Source organism: Culex quinquefasciatus, chromosome 1, assembly GCF_015732765.1.
Source record: "Culex quinquefasciatus strain JHB chromosome 1, VPISU_Cqui_1.0_pri_paternal, whole genome shotgun sequence".
NCBI classification, from domain to species: Eukaryota; Metazoa; Arthropoda; class Insecta; order Diptera; family Culicidae; genus Culex; species Culex quinquefasciatus.
Window position 1 is genome coordinate 55,455,967 of NC_051861.1, and position 17,823 is coordinate 55,473,789.

Genomic DNA, 17,823 nt, shown 5'->3' on the forward strand with positions numbered 1-17,823 from the left:
TAGCTTCGGTGTTGTCGATCAGTCCCCCGAATCGGCCATGGCTTGGACCATCTGAGGACGCTGGGGCTTGTTTCGAGGGACCAGCAAAGTCAGTGAATATGTCGACGGCAAACGGGCTTCGACGTCATTCAGGCGAGCTTGCTTGACACGAACCACGTCCAGACGTCGCGAATAGTGGTCAACGGAGGTGTTTCTCGTTCCATACATTCCGTTATGAATCCCTCCTAAAAGAAAACCTTTGTCACAACGTTTTGATTCAACCTCTTCAACCCGTTAAACTCACCTCTCAGACAAATCGTGCCACTTCGGTCTAAAAATCCTGTCCACCTCCAACAGCGGAATGTAAAAGCGCTGGGTTTTGCGCGGCTCGAACCGCTCAACGGCTTATCCGTAGCCTTGGTGCCGCTCTTGAGCGTGTAGAGCGTACAGCTGCTTGGCGAGAACCGGAACCGAGCGGACCGAATTGGTACTGAGGTGGCACAGCGACCGGTTCAGCGCGGTTGCGAACTTGGTGCAAAGGGCACTGCGCTTGGCCAGCGGGAAGGTGTGGACGTCGATGTCGCCGAGGATGATTACTTCGATGATGTAGAGAGCGTTCCACACGGGTTTACCGGTTGTCCTTGACTTGAATCTCCTCGGCGGTTTCTCCGTACAGCACCGTTCGACAGAAAACACATTTTCGTCACCCTTGCTCACGAACATGGTGCGGATGTTTTTGCCGTTTAGTCAAAGGTCTGCCGCAGGGGAGGACTGCCGTTTGGGATGTTTCCGGTCAAGCGGAACGAAATGAGCAGCGTACGCGGGGCCGGCTTGGTCTTGGCGTTCGCGGACGGAGCTAGTGCCGATTTGTGGTCCCACTGCTTTTCCTGAACAAACTCGTGGTCGACCGGTTTCGACCGGTAGTCGTGTGGCAAGGCGTCGATAAGCGCTATTAGACTGTCGATCTGGTGGCTGGCCAGTTTGTTGTTGAAGTTTCGAAAGAAGTGATCTGAAAATGACAAAAAATGGATTTGGATGGCTGGCCGGGGAGTCCAGAGATTTTGGGGTCTAAACCTTCACGCACATCCGGGTCAGGATTAAAATTAAGCCCACGCTGAACGGAAGATACAAACCAAAGAACTTGATGACTGCGTTTCCCCCGGACGTATCACGGTCACAGCCAACTTGACCAGCACCAGGAAAACAGCCTCGAAATGACAAAAAATTTACCCGCTACATCCCCCGGGACATGATCGCGGCATGGTCTGAATCCAACGAGCTGCACAACGTAAAACTTCCCGCACCTGCTGCTCCTCGCGAGTCTCGGAGGTCCTGTGGACGCCACACTACCAGCCAGCTTGCTGAGTCCGGCGCCGGAAGTTGTTCCGTGGAGAGGAGTTCTGCAGAGGGTACTTTTCGATTAGGGAGAATTATGGGGAACAAAGTTTACCGCAAACAAAACGTTTCTCACATTTTTCACCTTGTTCGCGTCGCACTTCACATACCTTTTGCCCAGTTCTGCCAGCTGGGATCGTAAACCACATTTGTCCACCGGTCCGGCGGAAAACTTTGCAGTCCGACTGCGGCCGATGCTCGAAAAAACTGACAACGGCTACTGCGAGAAAACATGAAACGTCAAAATGCTCATGTAGAAGAGTGGGCTATTTTAAAAAGGATGAAGAAGAAATTCTGCGCTAGTCGGCACATTGCCCGCAAATGTCACGCATACTAAGCCAAAAAAACAATCGTATGAATCGTACTGCTGTAGTGTGCGTGATTTTAGAAATGCTTTGAACATCCGATGCTCAATAATATGAGCATCAGATGGGCTAGGCCGGTTGAGCATTCGACGTTCACCGGAATTTCTTTGCGTGTAGGAATGCAAACTTAAAATTGAATTTACAGCTCATAGAACAACTTTTGAGAAAAAATTCAAGTAGTACGATTGTTAACTCTTTGCCCTTTATAAATTAACGCAGTAAAAAAAAAATTGAAAATTTTTTTTTTTGAAAAAATAATATTGTTTAAAATGATTGAGGTTTTGCAGCGCGACTTCGTTTCAAATGTAGGTGGCGCCAAAATGAGGTTACTTGCCTAAAATCGTATTGCTTTCTGCTGGATTTAAGTACAAAATCGCTTATTTCTCATGATTCCCTGCATCAATATTAATAAAACTGGTTGCAAAAGACGAGAAAAATTATTTGCTTTAAAATAATGAACATCATTTCGGGCGCGCAAAATTTGTTACCTTTTTTTAAAAACATGTTTTGGAACACGAAAAATGAGTTTCCCGATTATATCAATGAAATAAACAGTTATATAGTTGATAACAGATGTGTTAACGTATATTCAACAATGCTTATTGATTTTTGACAGACTTGCTTGCCAAATAGTTCAAATTACTATCTTTTATAAATTAACAGTTTTTCATAGAAAAATCAAACAAATATTGGAAAGTTGTACACCAAATTGTTGGAAATAATTTTTCTCATCCGAATCCGGCATAAGTTTTATAAATATGTTAATTATGACGGAAAAAAGACATTTTTTCAAAAAATCATAGGTTTACGCTATTTGTTCATAGGTGGCGACTTGTGTCATTTAGCTTTGCTGCAAATTCTCTATTGAGAATTTGCAGCAAAGCTAAAAAACACATCTCGTCACCTATAAACAAATAGCGTAAACCTATGATTTTTTGAATAAATGTGTTTTTTCCTTCATAATCTACATTTTTATAAAACTTATGCAAGATTCGGTTGAGAAAAATTATTTCCAACAATTTGGTGTATAACTTTCCAATATTTGTTTGATTTTTCATGAAAACTGTATATTTAGAAAAAGATAGTAATTTGACTATTTGGCAAGAAAGTCTGTCAAAAATCAATGAAAATTGTTGGATATACGTTACCACATCTGTTATCAACTATAGAACTGTTTATTTCATTTATATATACGGGGAAACACATTTTTCGTGTTCCAAAACATGTTTTTAAAGAAAAGTTCACAATTTTTGCGCGCCCAAAATTGATGTTCATTATTTTAAAGCAAAAATTTTTCTCGTCTTTGCAACCAGTTTCATTAAGATTGATGCAGGGAATCATGAGAAATAAGCGATTTTGTTCTTCAATTCAGCAGAAACAAATACGATTTTTGGCAAGTAACCTCATTTTGGCGTCACCTACATTTGAAACACAGGCGCGCTGCAAAACCTCAATAGAGCATCAAAAGTTAACAAAGTACCAGCTCGAATTTTTGCTCAAAAGTTGTTCTCAACGCTGGAATTTAACAAAACAGAATTCGCATACATAACCTCAAAGGGCGGAAATTTCAATCGACATTCTTCGCTCTGTTCTGCTACTCAACACTAGGTGTCGCCTGTCGTTTGGCTCTTGAACGGCAATTCTTCGTTCTGTTCTGCTACGCAACACTAGGTGTCGCATTGTTTTTTCAAAATATTTTTTTTCCAAATTTTTTTTATTGCGTTAATTTATAGAGGGCAAAAAGTTTACACTCGTACTACTTGAATTTTTTCTCAAAAGTTGTTCTAAGAGCTGTAAATTCAATTTTAAGTTTGCATTCCTATGTAACCGAACAGCGAAAATTTGAATCGTCATTCTTCGATGCTTTGCGCCATCTGTCGGATTTATGGAGCTTTTAATCGCGAATTGCCGTTCAAGAGCTAAACGACATGCGACACCTAGTGTTGAGTAGCAGAACAGAGCGAAGAATGTCGATTGAAATTTCCGCCCTTTGAGGTTATGTATGCGAATTCTGTTTTGTTAAATTCCAGCGTTGAAAACAACTTTTGAGCAAAAATTCGAGCTGATAGAGAATTTGCAGCAAAACTAAATGACGCGTGTCGCCACCTATGAACAAATAGCGTAAACCTATAATTTTTAGAAAAAAATGTGTTTTTTCCTTCCTAACCAACATTTTTATAAAACTTATGCCGGATTCGGATGAGAAAAATTATTTCCAACAATTTGGTGTATAACTTTCCAATATTTGTTTGATTTTTCTATGAGAAAATTGTAGATTTAGAAAAAGATAGTAATTTGGACTATTTGGCAAGAAAGTCTGTCAAAAATCAATACAAATTGTTGAATATACGTTAACACATCTGTTATCAACTATATAACTGTTTATTTCATTGGTATATACGGGGAAACTCATTTTTCGTGTTCCAAAACATGTTTTTAAAGAAAAAGGTCACAAATTTTGCGCGCCCAAAAGTTGATGTTCATTATTCTAAAGCAAAAAAATTTTCTCGTCTTTTGCAACCAGTTTCATTAAGATTGATGCAGGGAATCATGAGAAATAAGCGATTTTGTTCTTCAATCCAGCAGAAAGGAATACGATTTTTGGCAAGTAACCTCATTTTGGCGCCACCTACATTTGAAACACAGTCACGCTGCAAAACCTCAATACTTTGTTAACTTTTGATGCTCTATCATTTTAAACAATATAATTTTTTCAAAAAAAATTTTTTCAATTTTTTTTTACTGCGTTAATTTATAAAGGGCAAAGAGTTAACAATCGTACTACTTGAATTTTTTCTCAAAAGCTGTTCTATGAGCTGTAAATTCAATTTTAAGTTTGCATTCCTATTCGCGATCAAAAGCTCAAAAATTCCGACAGATGGCGCAAAGCATCGAAGAATGACGATTCAAATTTTTGCTGTTCGGTTACATAGGAATGCAAACTTAAAATTGAATTTACAGCTCATAGAACAACTTTTGAGAAAAAATTCAAGTAGTACGATTGTTAACTCTTTGCCCTCTATAAATTGACGCAATAAAAAAAATTGGAAAAAAAAATTTTGAAAAAATAATATTGTTTAAAATGATAGAGCATCAAAAGTTAACAACGTATCAGCTCAAATTTTTGCTCAAAAGTTGCTTTGAACGCTGGAATTTAACAAAACAGAATTCGCATACATAACCTCAAAGGGCGGAAATTTCAATCGACATTCTTCGCTCTGTTCTGCTACTCAACACTAGGTGTCGCATGTCGTTTGGCTCTTGAACGGCAATGTAACCGAACAGCGAAAATTTGAATTGCCGTTCAAGAGCCAAACGACAGGCGACACCTAGTGTTGAGTAGCAGAACAGAGCGAAGAATAGAGAATTTGCAGCAAAGCTAAAAGACACGTGTCGCCACCTATGAACAAATAGCGTAAACCTATGATTTTTTGAAAAAAATGTGTTTTTTCCTTCATAATCAACATTTTTATACAACTTATGCCGGATTCGGATGAGAAAAATTATTTCCAACAATTTGGTGTATAACTTTCCAATATTTGTTTGATTTTTCTATGAGAAAACTGGAAATTTAGAAAAAGATAGTAATTTGGACTATTTGGCTAGAAAGTCTGTCAAAAATCAATAAAAAATGTTGAACATACGTTAACACATCTGTTATCAACTATACAACTGTTTATTTCCTTGATATATACAGGGAAACTCATTTTTTCGTGTTCCAAAACATGTTTTTTAAAAAAAAGGTCACACATTTTTGCGCGCTCAAAAGTTGATGTTCATTATTTTAAAGCAAAAATTTTCTCGTCTTTTGCAACCAGTTTCATTAAGATTGATGCAGGGAATCATGAGAAATAAGCGATTTTGTTCTTCAATCCAGCAGAAAGGAATACGATTTTTGGCAAGTAACCTCATTTTGGCGCCACCTACATTTGAAACACAGTCGCGCTGCAAAACCTCAATGTCGATTGAAATTTCCGCCCTTTGAGGTCCCTGTTTGAAAAATGTCGCACGTCGTACGAGTTGTCGCGCGGTTTTGCTTTAACCGTTTCGATATCGATTGGTCGAAAGAACGACTAACGAACGACAAACACTCGACAAGCATGACATTGTTTTTGCATCAATTTTTTGACAGATTGACGAATTGGCCGTGTCGACGAAAATACTTTGACAGTTTAAATCAAGCAAAAACATGTTTTGACGAACACATGTGCAAGATTAAGATTAAAAATTGTGAACAAATGCAAAACGCAGAAAAAAAAGTAAGTTAGAATCAGTAGTTAGTTTTGTTCTATTTAGAATTGTTCTTTTTATTTTAATTCAGGTGTCTTACAGCCGGATACCAGGTCACCCGTGGAACTGTGGTTCGTTGCCGGAAAAAGTATCGGCCTAACTGCCGCATTACTACAAACAGTTGGTACCAGTCCTGGCATAAGGCCAACACTTTTAGACACGACACAATTCGGCTAGGGACAACCGAAGTCTCGTCAATGTAAATACCACCAACCACTTTCATCATCCGGTCGCGCTGCTCATACGAACAGTGCAACTATTCCTGCCACTAATTATTCAATTCCGCAGATGCAGCAGGTTCCGTTGCCTTAGCGGTAGCCCCGTAGCCCCGAATTGTGTCCGGACGAGGATCTCGTCAAGGCACACAGGAGGACGTACTGGACAAAATTTACAACGATTCGGCGATTCAACCTCCTCTTCGACGTTCGCCGCATCTACACCCGGATCCGGAGGACACCTCCCAATGTAACCCATATTCCACTAAATCTTGCCGTTGAACTAGACAATGGTAATTACACCTCACATCATCTTCACCAGGATACTCCGGAACTGAGCGGACCTCCCACCGGGATGGCACCGATGCATTCTAGGATGCATTACAAATCACCACCCGCCTCCACAGAATCATCTGCCGCCACACGGTCACCAACAAGGACCGCCCGTCGTGCCCGTTCCCGAGTCCGAGTTCGACAATAACAGGCGTTGTGATGGCGACGGAACCGACCGCCACCGTAGGGATGATTCCTGCCAAACAGTCGTGCTAGCGAGGCTACCAACTCTTGCTGAGCAAAAATCCGTATACTTTACCGACATGACACCATGGTATAACAAAAATGTCAAGGAATTATTGAGATAAATTTGGAATTTGGGAATTAGAAATATTTTTGTTAAACGTTTAAAAGTTTACGAAATATCAAGTTTGCTTTTACGAATAATATCGTTGTCAGTGTTTTCACGAAAACATTTCTAGAGCTTTTATTAGAAAGGTCCTATAAATACAAGCACAACACAAGGTTTTCACAAGCTTTAGAAAACCTTTTGACCTTTTATTTGATAAATATGTTTTGTTAGGAATTTGAAAAGAACAATTATTGACAATCAAGTTTGAACTGAGGAAAACCCGGAAAATTATGCAAGTTATCTCTATAAAATCAAACTGACAGTTAAATAAAAATGTCTAATTAGCAAAAGCTTTGACCCAATCAAAAAAGAAATGAATTTTAAAAAAAGTTGTTGAAATTCCGTACAAATCCGTACTATGCGAAAAATTCCGTACACAAATTCCGACCTGTTTAAAATCCGCGGAGAGGGTCGAAAATCCGTACGGTAAGGAAAAATTTCGTACAGTTGGTAGCCTTATGCTAGCCCAAACTCATCGAGTACGGCGCTGACTAGTGAAATCCGAACAATCCGTCCGGCAAGCGAAAGTACTTGCGCGATCAGCTGATACAGCTCAAAATGCGGCAGCGGCTCACGAAAAACCGGGTGGATCTTCGTAATTGATCTAAACCATAGAAGAGGTGTTCACGGGATGGGCTTGGACATGGGCTAGCAGCCGACGTTCATCAAGGATTGCATGAAAGATGGGAGCGGAGGAGGAGGAGGAGGCGGTGGCAACATGGGCGAAATGAGACAACCAAACATGCCGTAACGACCGTCCCAGCGGGTCATCAGCGGCCAGTTCGGTTTGCAGTTAAACAGACAATCCCAGCAGGACTTGAATCTGGTGCCGAAGTTTACCATGAAGATTCTGGTAAGAATGGCTTGTTTAATCAATTTTATTTTTTAAGTGTTTTTTCTCCAGACAGGTTCAAAGATGATGCAACCGTGCGCCGAACATCTCAACCCCCTGTAGTGGCCAGAACCCGAATCTACTCGCCGAACTGAAATGGGACCGTCGCCTTGGCACACTCCCGGTCCCAAAATATCTGCAAACGTGGTGAAATCCAACACGTAGAAGGAAACCGTCACACCCGTGCTGGACGCCAAGAACTGGAAGCGTTCCGAAGGAACCGTCGCCGGCCGCTGTACACTCCCAGCATCTATGACCAATTGGACAAGGCGACCCTGGCCAAAGAAACGCCTGAACCGACGGAACACCTTTTTCAATCCGCCGGCCAACTCCTTCAGCACCTTCTTGGCAACCGACCAAACTCCACTGGGAGCGTCAAACAAACCGCGAGTTCAAAGAAAGTGAATTTATTTTCTTCTAAAGGTGCCACTGAATTGTAAAATAATCTAAATAAATTAAAACTATTAATTAAAGCTTAAAAAAACTAATTTTAATTGTAACATAACCTAGAAATCCAAAATTACAGCGCACGACAAAGGCACGACATCCTAAATAACAAAACCGTGCGACGTTCGTCGAATGTCGTACGACAATGTCAAACAATTTCGATTATCGATCGCACGACACACACGACATTTTGGTGCAAATATGTATGACATTAGCGCGAAAGTCGTACGACATTGTCGTGCGACGTCGTACAATTGCACGGACGACAAACGACGGACGTCCGACGGACTTTTCAGTCAGGGGTTATGTATGCGAATTCTGTTTTGTTAAATTCCAGCGTTGAGAACAACTTTTGAGCAAAAAATCGAGCTGATACTTTGTTAACTTTTGATGCTTTATCATTTTTAACAATATTATTTTTTCAAAATTATTTTTTTTTTCAATTTTTTTTATTGCGTTAATTTATAGAGGGCAAAGAGTTAACAATCGTACTACTTGAATTTTTTCTCAAAAGTTGTTTGTTGTAAATTCAATTTTAAGTTTGCATTCCTATGTAACCGCAACAGCGAAAATTTGAATCGTCATTCTTCGATGCTTTGCGCCACCTGTCGGAATTTTTGAGCTTTTGATCGCGAATCGTCATTCTTCGATGCTTTGCGCCATCTGTCGGAATTTTTGAGCTTTTGATCGCGAATATTTCAGCTTTTCACAGCAGCTTCCGCTTTTCACCGCATGGCTACGTCATAATTTGAGCCATGCGACCCCTTTTTTTGGAAACGCGAACTAATTTAGCTCGACTTGGATTTTGGCTGTTTTACTGGGCAGTTTCATTATGATTGATGCAGGAAATCATGAGAAATAAGCGATTTTGTTCTTCAATCCAGCAGAAAGGAATGCGATTTTTGGCAAGTAACCTCATTTTGGCGCCACCTACATTTCAAACACAGTCGCGCTGCAAAACCTCAATATCACATGTTTCACACGTGAATCTGCCCCATACGACTTTATTTATTTACAATCGAATTCTGAAACGGAATCTAATTAGAATGTATACAAATTCCGCTTCAACGCAACAACCGGTTCCGTGTTCGAACCGGTTGTTGCGTTTGAAACGGAATTTGTGTACGATTCTAATTAGATTCCGTTTCAGAATTCGGATTGATTTGACTGGGTACATGTGAATGTCAAGTACAAATCACTTAGAAATTTGTCATGAATTCAAATGCAAAACACGTTAACCCACATGATTATCACATGAAATATTTATTAGAAAGAAATGGATTGAACATTAAAATCAAATGATTTTCTTTTTATTTTCAATTGAAGGTTTCATGTAGCATATTTTTTGTCTTTTCTATATTTGTGATTGTAAAATAAAAATACGTGTAATATCTTTTGATGTTTGCCTTTATTTATGTAACATAAACAACACTTAACAAACACTTTTGCATGATCAACACCTGCACTCCCAAGCTCGAGAAATAGGGGAATTTGTATGGAAATTCCCTTTTCTTGAGCTTGGAAGTTTAGATATTAAGCAAAAACTTCACTTTTTCGAGAACGATTCACACTTAGAAAAAAGATTCTGGACGATCAGCGAAAATAGATTTCTATGCCACACACCGGAACAAGCCTGGAGGGGGGTCTTGAAAAGTCCTCTTCCATGGGAATCCCGGAAGTTATCCTATCGGTGATTACCTGTAGAATTATTAGAAATTTTCTGGTTCTCCGTTCGTTCAAGTTCACACAGCAACACGAAAAATAACAGCTCTGAGAACGAACGCTCGTCTCTAAGAAACGTTCGTTCAGTAGGCTTTTTTGAAACGAACGGAGAACCCAGTTCAGAACTTCAACATTTTCCTTTGATAAGACCTCAGTAGACTAGCTTAACTTCATTGACTGTTAATCGTCCGTTTACATATCAGTACTGCTAGCTTAGTGGTAACAGTTAGGTTTAATAATCAGAGGTAGTGAGTTCGAATCTCTTTTTTTCCTGAACTAGAAAAGCATTGATTTTTTTTTAAATCACGGTGGCAATAAATTTTTGTTTCCATTTTAGTTGGGGTGCTTTTTGCTTTTTATCCGTTTCATTTAGTCTCCCTATCCTCCCAGCTGGAGTGTCCCTTGATTTGTATAAAATGTAATTTCAGTCGTCGTCAAAAAGTTGGTACCCAACCACAAAAAAAATATTTCAAATAATTGAGATTCGAACTCACTTCCTTTGAAAACTGTTCTTGCATGTTACCACCGAGCTAACTAAGCTCTGTACAAATCATTATACTGAATGTTTATTTAAGTTTAACAGTTGCCATAGAGAGCCTCTGGCTACAGACGGGTTCACAGAACGCGTTCCAAACTTTGAACGGCACGAAAAAGTGACGTTCTGTTTTTGGAACGAAAACCAATGGCTCCTGCGCGGTGGGTTCAGTTCATTTTGAAGAAAGAGAACGAACGCAGAACGGGTTCCGTTCAAATTGCATGACTGCTGCTAAGTATTAAATATTATACAGAATTCATTAATAATTACTTACCATATTTTTAAAAATCCAGCAATATTTTATACATTCAAATCCACTTTTTTCAGGAAAAATCCTAATTAGGAACGCGAGCTCTAGCTCGGACTTTATGAAAATTGCCATCTTGCTTTAGGATTAATTTTCGTCATCGATAGCATTTGAAACTAACGAGAATTTCACTTGGAAATCAAAGAACAAGTCGATTGGGGTAAATCAAAATGAAATTCATTTGAATCTCACGTGACTTACACTTCAAAACCAAAGGACAAGCCGATTGGGGCAAATTTAGGTGAAATTCATTTGAGTCTCACGTGAACACCATGCGAAAAATGAGTGAATGTTTGTATGCCAATGATCAGCTGGAGCTGAATGAATTTCACATTCATTTGAAATGAAAAGCATGTGAGAGTCAAAGCAAAAGCACGTGAAGTTATCGTGTTGATTTTTGGAGTAGCTCACGTGAAAAAACATTTGATTTTGCTATGCTGGTTTTTTTCAGTGTGGTCAGAATGAGCTCAAATTTGGACCTTTATAAAGTGCTTGAAACCGCTACGTCCGAGGACTGAGACCATCGAATAACCTGGCAGTAGAAGAGGAAATTGAAGTTGTCACGGAAATCCCAAAAAGTGGAGAACCTTCAATGGAAAATGTTTTCGAGGAGCGCGAAGTGAAAGGGAAACGGCAGAACGCTTGTATCATTTCTTCGTGAAAAGTGTAGAGACAATCCATAGAAACATCCCACCAGCCCAGGTGGAACCAGCAGTAGCACCAGCAGAAGTAAGGGTAAACGAAGATGGCAGCGAGGACTTTCTAACGGAGCTTCAACCAATCACCTTGACGAAACTACTCGCTAAAAGACTGCGCTGGTGTTGATAGCGTGACAAAACGGGTCATGACGGATTCATTTGACGTTGTTGGAGAGCAGCTGTTGGCGATTGTCAACAGATCCCTGGAAAGCGGAGAATTCCCACAACCTTGGAAGCGGACTTTGGTGATACCGATACCTAAGGTACCGAAATCGACGCGCCCGGTAGATCACAGACCAATCAACAAATTGCCACTGTACGAGAAAGTTTTGGAAACTATAGTAAAGGAGCAGTTCCTGGCGTTTGTGGATCGGACGAAAGTTTTACTCGAAGAGCAGTCTGGTTTCCGAAAGCATCACTCCTGTGAGTCAGCGCTCAACCTGTTACTGCTGAAATGGAAACAGGCAATGGAGCACCCGCAGTCGAGCAGTTTTTGACAGTTCGCTCAATAAGAAATATATTGTAGAAAAAAACAAAAACTGCTCGAATGGAAATGCTCCATTGAAGAAGGGAAAATTGTCTAAGGGTACGTTATCCATTAGTGGACCCCTTTCCTATAGTGGACCCTCTGAAGGGTTTTGATGAAAAAATCAATAAAATCACAATTTCAAGCATATTGTTGTCTACAAATCTTTTATGTGGCATGTTCAGCATCTTTTAAAACAATGTTGGCTGACATTGAATTGTCTTTTTCACCAAAATAAGTGTTTTGAGTTCGACATCTGAAATCAGCCATGGCCACAACAAAACTGCATTTATATTTTATGATTAAATTAACTATCCAATCTTTTTTGACTGATTATTTAACTTCAGCAATTCTAAATAATGTAAGTTTAAGGAACTTTACTAAAATAAAGCGAAGAACTGCTCAATTTCGAGCAAAAATTAGGAAGGTCCAATATAGGACAACGATAATCTAAACTTTTCCAAAAGTTAATTTAACCTTCAAAAATTAAAAAAAACTGTGTATTTAAGCAAAAGTTCCTCTTAAACATACAATAAACACGTGTATAAGTATAAATCAATAACAAAACATTTTTTTCAATAAACATGCGTGGTTTTATCATCAGCCTCTAAACGAATCTATTGTTTAGTTTCGGTCAACCATTTATATAATCAATATGGAAAAAATTGCATTAAAATTACTTTTTTAAATTAGTTTTATGTTAACAGTAGTTTTTGAAACGTTTTCTCTGTTTTTTTTTCGGAAATAAATGTGTTTAAATGTCTGTTATGTTTCTTTATTGTTTAAAGCCAAATTTGTTAACAAAACATATTTGTTCATGATGAAAAGTGAGCAAAATCCATCTTTTATTCAATATATCTTTCATTACACCTACACCATGCACCAAAACATCAAATATCGGTTTAATTTGGTATAAAAATAAAAGTTTTCCTATGGTGGGCCCGGGTCCACAATCGGATTATGGACCCGGGTCCACTTTAAGAAAAGGAGGTCCATAACAGGCAAAAAAACCTTTTTTTCAAATGTTTATTTTTCTGCTCAAAAACAAATAATTAAAATTGTTCAAAAGACTTCAGATTTCGTTGTTTCGTACAAAGGGTTATGAAAAAGTGCTTAAAATATTGAAAATTTGTGAAAAATGTGCTTCGGCTCTACCAGGGGGTCCACTAATGGTTAAAATACCCTATCGGTGTTCGTAGACCTGAAGCGAGCTCGAGACCATTGACCGAACCAAACTGAAAGCAGTACTGCGTCGCTACGGTGTTCGCGGTTCAGCGCTCAAATGATTTAGCAGCTACTTGGACAGCAGAACGCAGGTGACTCGTTACAATGGCTCCACGTCGGCAGCAACGGCAGTAGATCTTGAGTTCCTCAAGGCAGTGTGCTTGGTCCGCTTCTCTTTATTTTATATATCAACGACCTGAAGCAAGCACTGAGACGAGTGCAAGTAAACCTTTTCGCTGATGATTCTGTACTGTTTCTGACCGGAACTAGCTTTGAAGAGTGCTTTAACGTGATGAATACTGAGCTTGCCAGTTTTACCGAATGGCTGAGAACGGAAACGGAAAGTAGCCCAAAATTTGGAGTACTCTGCAGAATTAACCGTTACTTGACGACTGAAGCCAAAATAGACGTGTACAAATCTCTGATTGCTCCTCACTTCGACTACTGTACCTCTATCCTGTTTTTAGCAACTCGTCAACAACAGAAAACAATGCAGGTCCTGCAGAGCAAAGTGATGCGACTTATTTTGAAATGTTATCGTTTAACACCAAGGCAAAATGTGCTGGATTGTTTACAGTGGATGTCTGTTCGTCAAAGGATCGAGTACAATACGTTAATTTTTGTATTTCGTGTAACTAAAGGGATGGCGCCCAAATACTTGACAGGTACGGTGCCATACGGGAGAGATATCCATCAGCACGTCAGCTGACAATCTCAGATTGCAGATGTGCAGGAAGGCGGATACGCAGAATTCACTGTTCTACAAAGGATACCGCATGTACAACCAGCTACCGGAAGGAGCAAAGAACACCAGGAACATCAACGAGTTCAAAAACTTGTGTAAGAATATCGTGCGTCAACGACCAATGGAGTAATGTGAACCACGACGGTATTGTGAGGAAGAGCATGTTATGTCGGTCAGCACGTTCGACAGCCTAGCTCGGATCTTGCACGCTACCAGGAAGTGATCAGAGTCGATGTTCGGTCCTCTGACCGATCGGACGTCAATCGCGACCCAGAAGTGTCGACCATCCACCAAAACGTGGTCGATTTGAGGGCACGATTCGTCATTTGGGTGGCGCCAGGTGTGTTTCCGAATGTTCTTGCGCGCAAATAAGGTGTTACAGATAGCCATTAAGGTAAGAACAAGATTGTCCGTCAGGCCTGAACGCAAACGCAAAATTTTGCGCCTGTCATCATAGCCTGCCAGTCATCGACCATTGAACAATGCAACCCTGCAGATTGTTCGACTGACAGTTGATGGAAAAATCGAACTGGCACAGCGTTCTGCGTCCACCACTGCGTCGAACGGACAATCTTGTTCTTAGCTTTACTCTGGCTGCGGTGAAATTGATCAAACGTTGACCGTTGTCATTCGTGCGAGGATGAATGCTCTCCTTGCCGATGACAGGATGGAAGAAGGCTTTCCTTCCGACCTGCGCGTATGCGTCTCCGATGACTATCTTCATGTCGTGTCTTGGGCACTCTCCTTAGGTCTTGTCGAAACGCTCGTAGAAATCGTCTTTATCGCCATCGGGCTTCTCGTTCGTCGGAGCGTAGATGTTGATCAGATTGTAGTTGATTGTATCACAGAAAAAAAAGTTGAATCTGGAATATTGAAAATTTGGTAGGTTGAATATTACCTTTTTATTTGTGTAATATTACATAAAAATGTGTAAAAATGTGAACCTGATGAATACTCATCAAAAACTGATGAAAATTCATCATTTTTGGGAGTAAAATTTATCATTTATTTTGCCACAAAATCTGTCACCATTTCCTGATGAATATTACCATCATTTTTTTTCTGTGTAGTTGAAGAATTTGCCATTTATTCTCAACACGCAGATCCGGTCATTCACCAACTTCCACTTGATGACTTGGTTCTTCTGATCCCCACGATTTTACACTGAAAGCCCGACCATGGTAATTTTAAGAACATTTGCTAAAAATGCTGCTTATTAAATTAACTGCGGCTTTTTTGTAAAAGTAAACGCAAATATGGTAAAATGAACCATGCTTCCACAAAATTGCATGGTAGCAATTACGAAATCATTATCATTCTCTCCATATTGGAGGGTTAAAATTACCATACCGCTCACGACATAGTAAAACTGACTGCGTTAATCAGTCAATCCAAGCACGGAATGTTTTTAGCCAAAAAACGTCGGTGCGTGTTCTCAATTTAACCCTTCAATATGGTAGCAACTACCATGGTTGGGTTTTCAGTGTATAAGGCTTTCTAGTCAGAAATTTACCAATACATTCAAAGTATTACATTACAGCTGGACGATTGTTTGCATCAGGTTTCCTATCTTTTTCTAGCAAAAGTTTTTTGTCAGGCGACTTCTAGCTGGTTTTTTGACTGACCGCCCGATATGTCAGCCAACATACTTCGCAGGGCTGTGACAGCTCGAGCTGGATCATTGTTTGCATCAGGACACTGTGACGAGAAGTTCGTCATTTTTGGGTTAAATTATATTTTTTCACTGGGCCTAGAAAGCCTTATTGCGCATATTCCCGAAAAAGACACGCGGCATACTAGCCTCGAAACGACGCGCCGCACTTTCGTCAAATGCGCGCTGTCAAATCCCATACTGCGCGTTTTGTTTTTGTTGATCTTTTTATTCGAATTGCATGGAATCTCTGCGGCACAGTCTGAAATGCCGCGCGGCGTGTACCTTTGAGAGAAACGGACAATAATTAGTTTCCGTTTCAGAATTCGGATTGATTTAACTGGGTAGTATTGCTCGCTACTCCCAAATATTGCATGCAATTTTGCTTGTATGCAAGAGCCTACGATCCACACTACACTGAAACCCCGATCCCCGATGAACTTTGGAGAAAAACTTTCGGCCCTGTCTAAATATTTTTGAAAAATTCAAAGAGCGCGTATCTGCACGTACCGAGCCACGTAGCCCAATGGTAGCGCGTCCGCCTCCTAAGCGATAGATCGGGGTTCAAAACCCGGCTTGAACTAACACAGCTGGTGATCTTTTTCCTTCTGGATTCGATTGCGTAATTCCGATATTAGCACCATGTTCCAACGCAACAACCGGTTGCGAACACGGAACCGGTTGCCTTGACGATTTAGTGAAACGGAATTTGCATAATAGCCGGATTTTCAATTATAGTTTCGCAACAACCGGTTCGAACACGGAACCGGTTGTTGCGTTTGAAACGGAATTTGTATACGATTCTAATTAGTTTCCGTTTCAGAATTCGGATTGAGTTAACCGGGCAATTCTCCATAAAAACTTTGGAGAAAAACTATTCGGCTCTGTCTAAATATTTTGGAAAAAATCAAAGTGCACGTGATTTTAGGAACCCTAAACTTCATGCTTCGCCTCGAGTAGCCTAGAGATCCTAAATAGGGAGACTGGTCGAAGTGAAATTGACGTACCCAAACAGACACAAGTTTGACGTATCCAAACGAGCATTTGCCTTTACGCCCAGCAAAACTTATCAGTGTTGCCAAGCTCAATCGATTTAGCCAAGCCAGATCGATTTAGCAATCTTAGACCAGTCTCCTATTTAGGGTCTCTACAGTAGCCCACCCAATCAACTCAATCGGAATTCTGAAACGGAATACGTAAACGATTCGAATTGAATTCCGTTTCAGAATTCCGATTGAGTTAACTGGGCAGTCACGAAATATTCTAGCAGAGCTGTCCAGTCACGACGTTCTAGCAGGATTCTAACAGAGTTCTTACAGAGCTGGATATTCTTACAGCATTCTAGCAGAAATGTTCCACCGTTCTAGCAGGATTCTGACAGAACCAGCTCTGCTAGAATATTTCGTGACTGGGTGGTTCTGCCAGAACGGTGGAACATTTCTGCTAGAATCCTGTAAGAATATCCAGCTTTGTAAGAACTCTGTTAGAATCCTGCTAGAACGTCAATTCAATTTTCGCCCTTTGAGTTTATGTATGCAAATTAGGGTGGTCCAAATCCGGGCTTGCTCGGGGCTACCCCTCCCTCTAATCGCTTGAAGTTTGTATGTGAATAATCGTCAAAATGTATGGAGAAAAGCATTTGTTTCAGTTTTTTAACCTGTAGAGAGCACAGAAGTCGTCCAATCTTTATCAATTCTCGGATGTAAAAAGTTGTAAATTCAATTTTAAGCTTTCATTCCGAAAATTTGAATCGTCTTTCATAGATGCTTCGCGCCATCTGGTTGAATTATGGAGCATTAAATCGCGAATAGACGAGTTGAAAATGTAGACTCGCTGAATGTCGCGAAGCTTTTGAAACTTTAGACGGGCTGTACAAAAAAATCGAAAGCGTGTATGGATAATCGTGTATCCGGGGCTGAACATAAGGACTAAAGCTTCCCATTGCGCACCATCTGGTGCTGAAAAGAAGTAAAACTAAAGCTTTGGTGCATTCAATACACACTTTTTATAATGGCGAAAATTATTCGGAAAAGCCATCTTATAATGACAAATGTGTCAATCAGAATGAACATTAAAAATACGATTTTTGAATTGAAATAATAAGAAAAACCACGATACGAACTTTTAAAATGATCGCATAATTTATT

The 17,823-nt window shown here is 40.0% G+C and overlaps 1 long non-coding RNA gene across 2 annotated transcripts; it reads left to right on the forward strand.

Moving 5' to 3' along the window:
- Positions 1–5,891: 5,891 nt before the first annotated feature.
- LOC119765201 lies at positions 5,892–6,786 on the forward strand. Of its 2 annotated transcripts, none has more exons than XR_005276564.1 (3): positions 5,892–5,998; positions 6,072–6,228; positions 6,318–6,786. It is a non-coding gene; the product is annotated as an uncharacterized LOC119765201 (long non-coding RNA). The 2 variants fall into 2 exon arrangements; XR_005276563.1 differs by having other exon boundaries at positions 5,916–5,998; positions 6,061–6,228.
- The last annotated feature ends 11,037 nt before the right edge of the window (positions 6,787–17,823 follow it).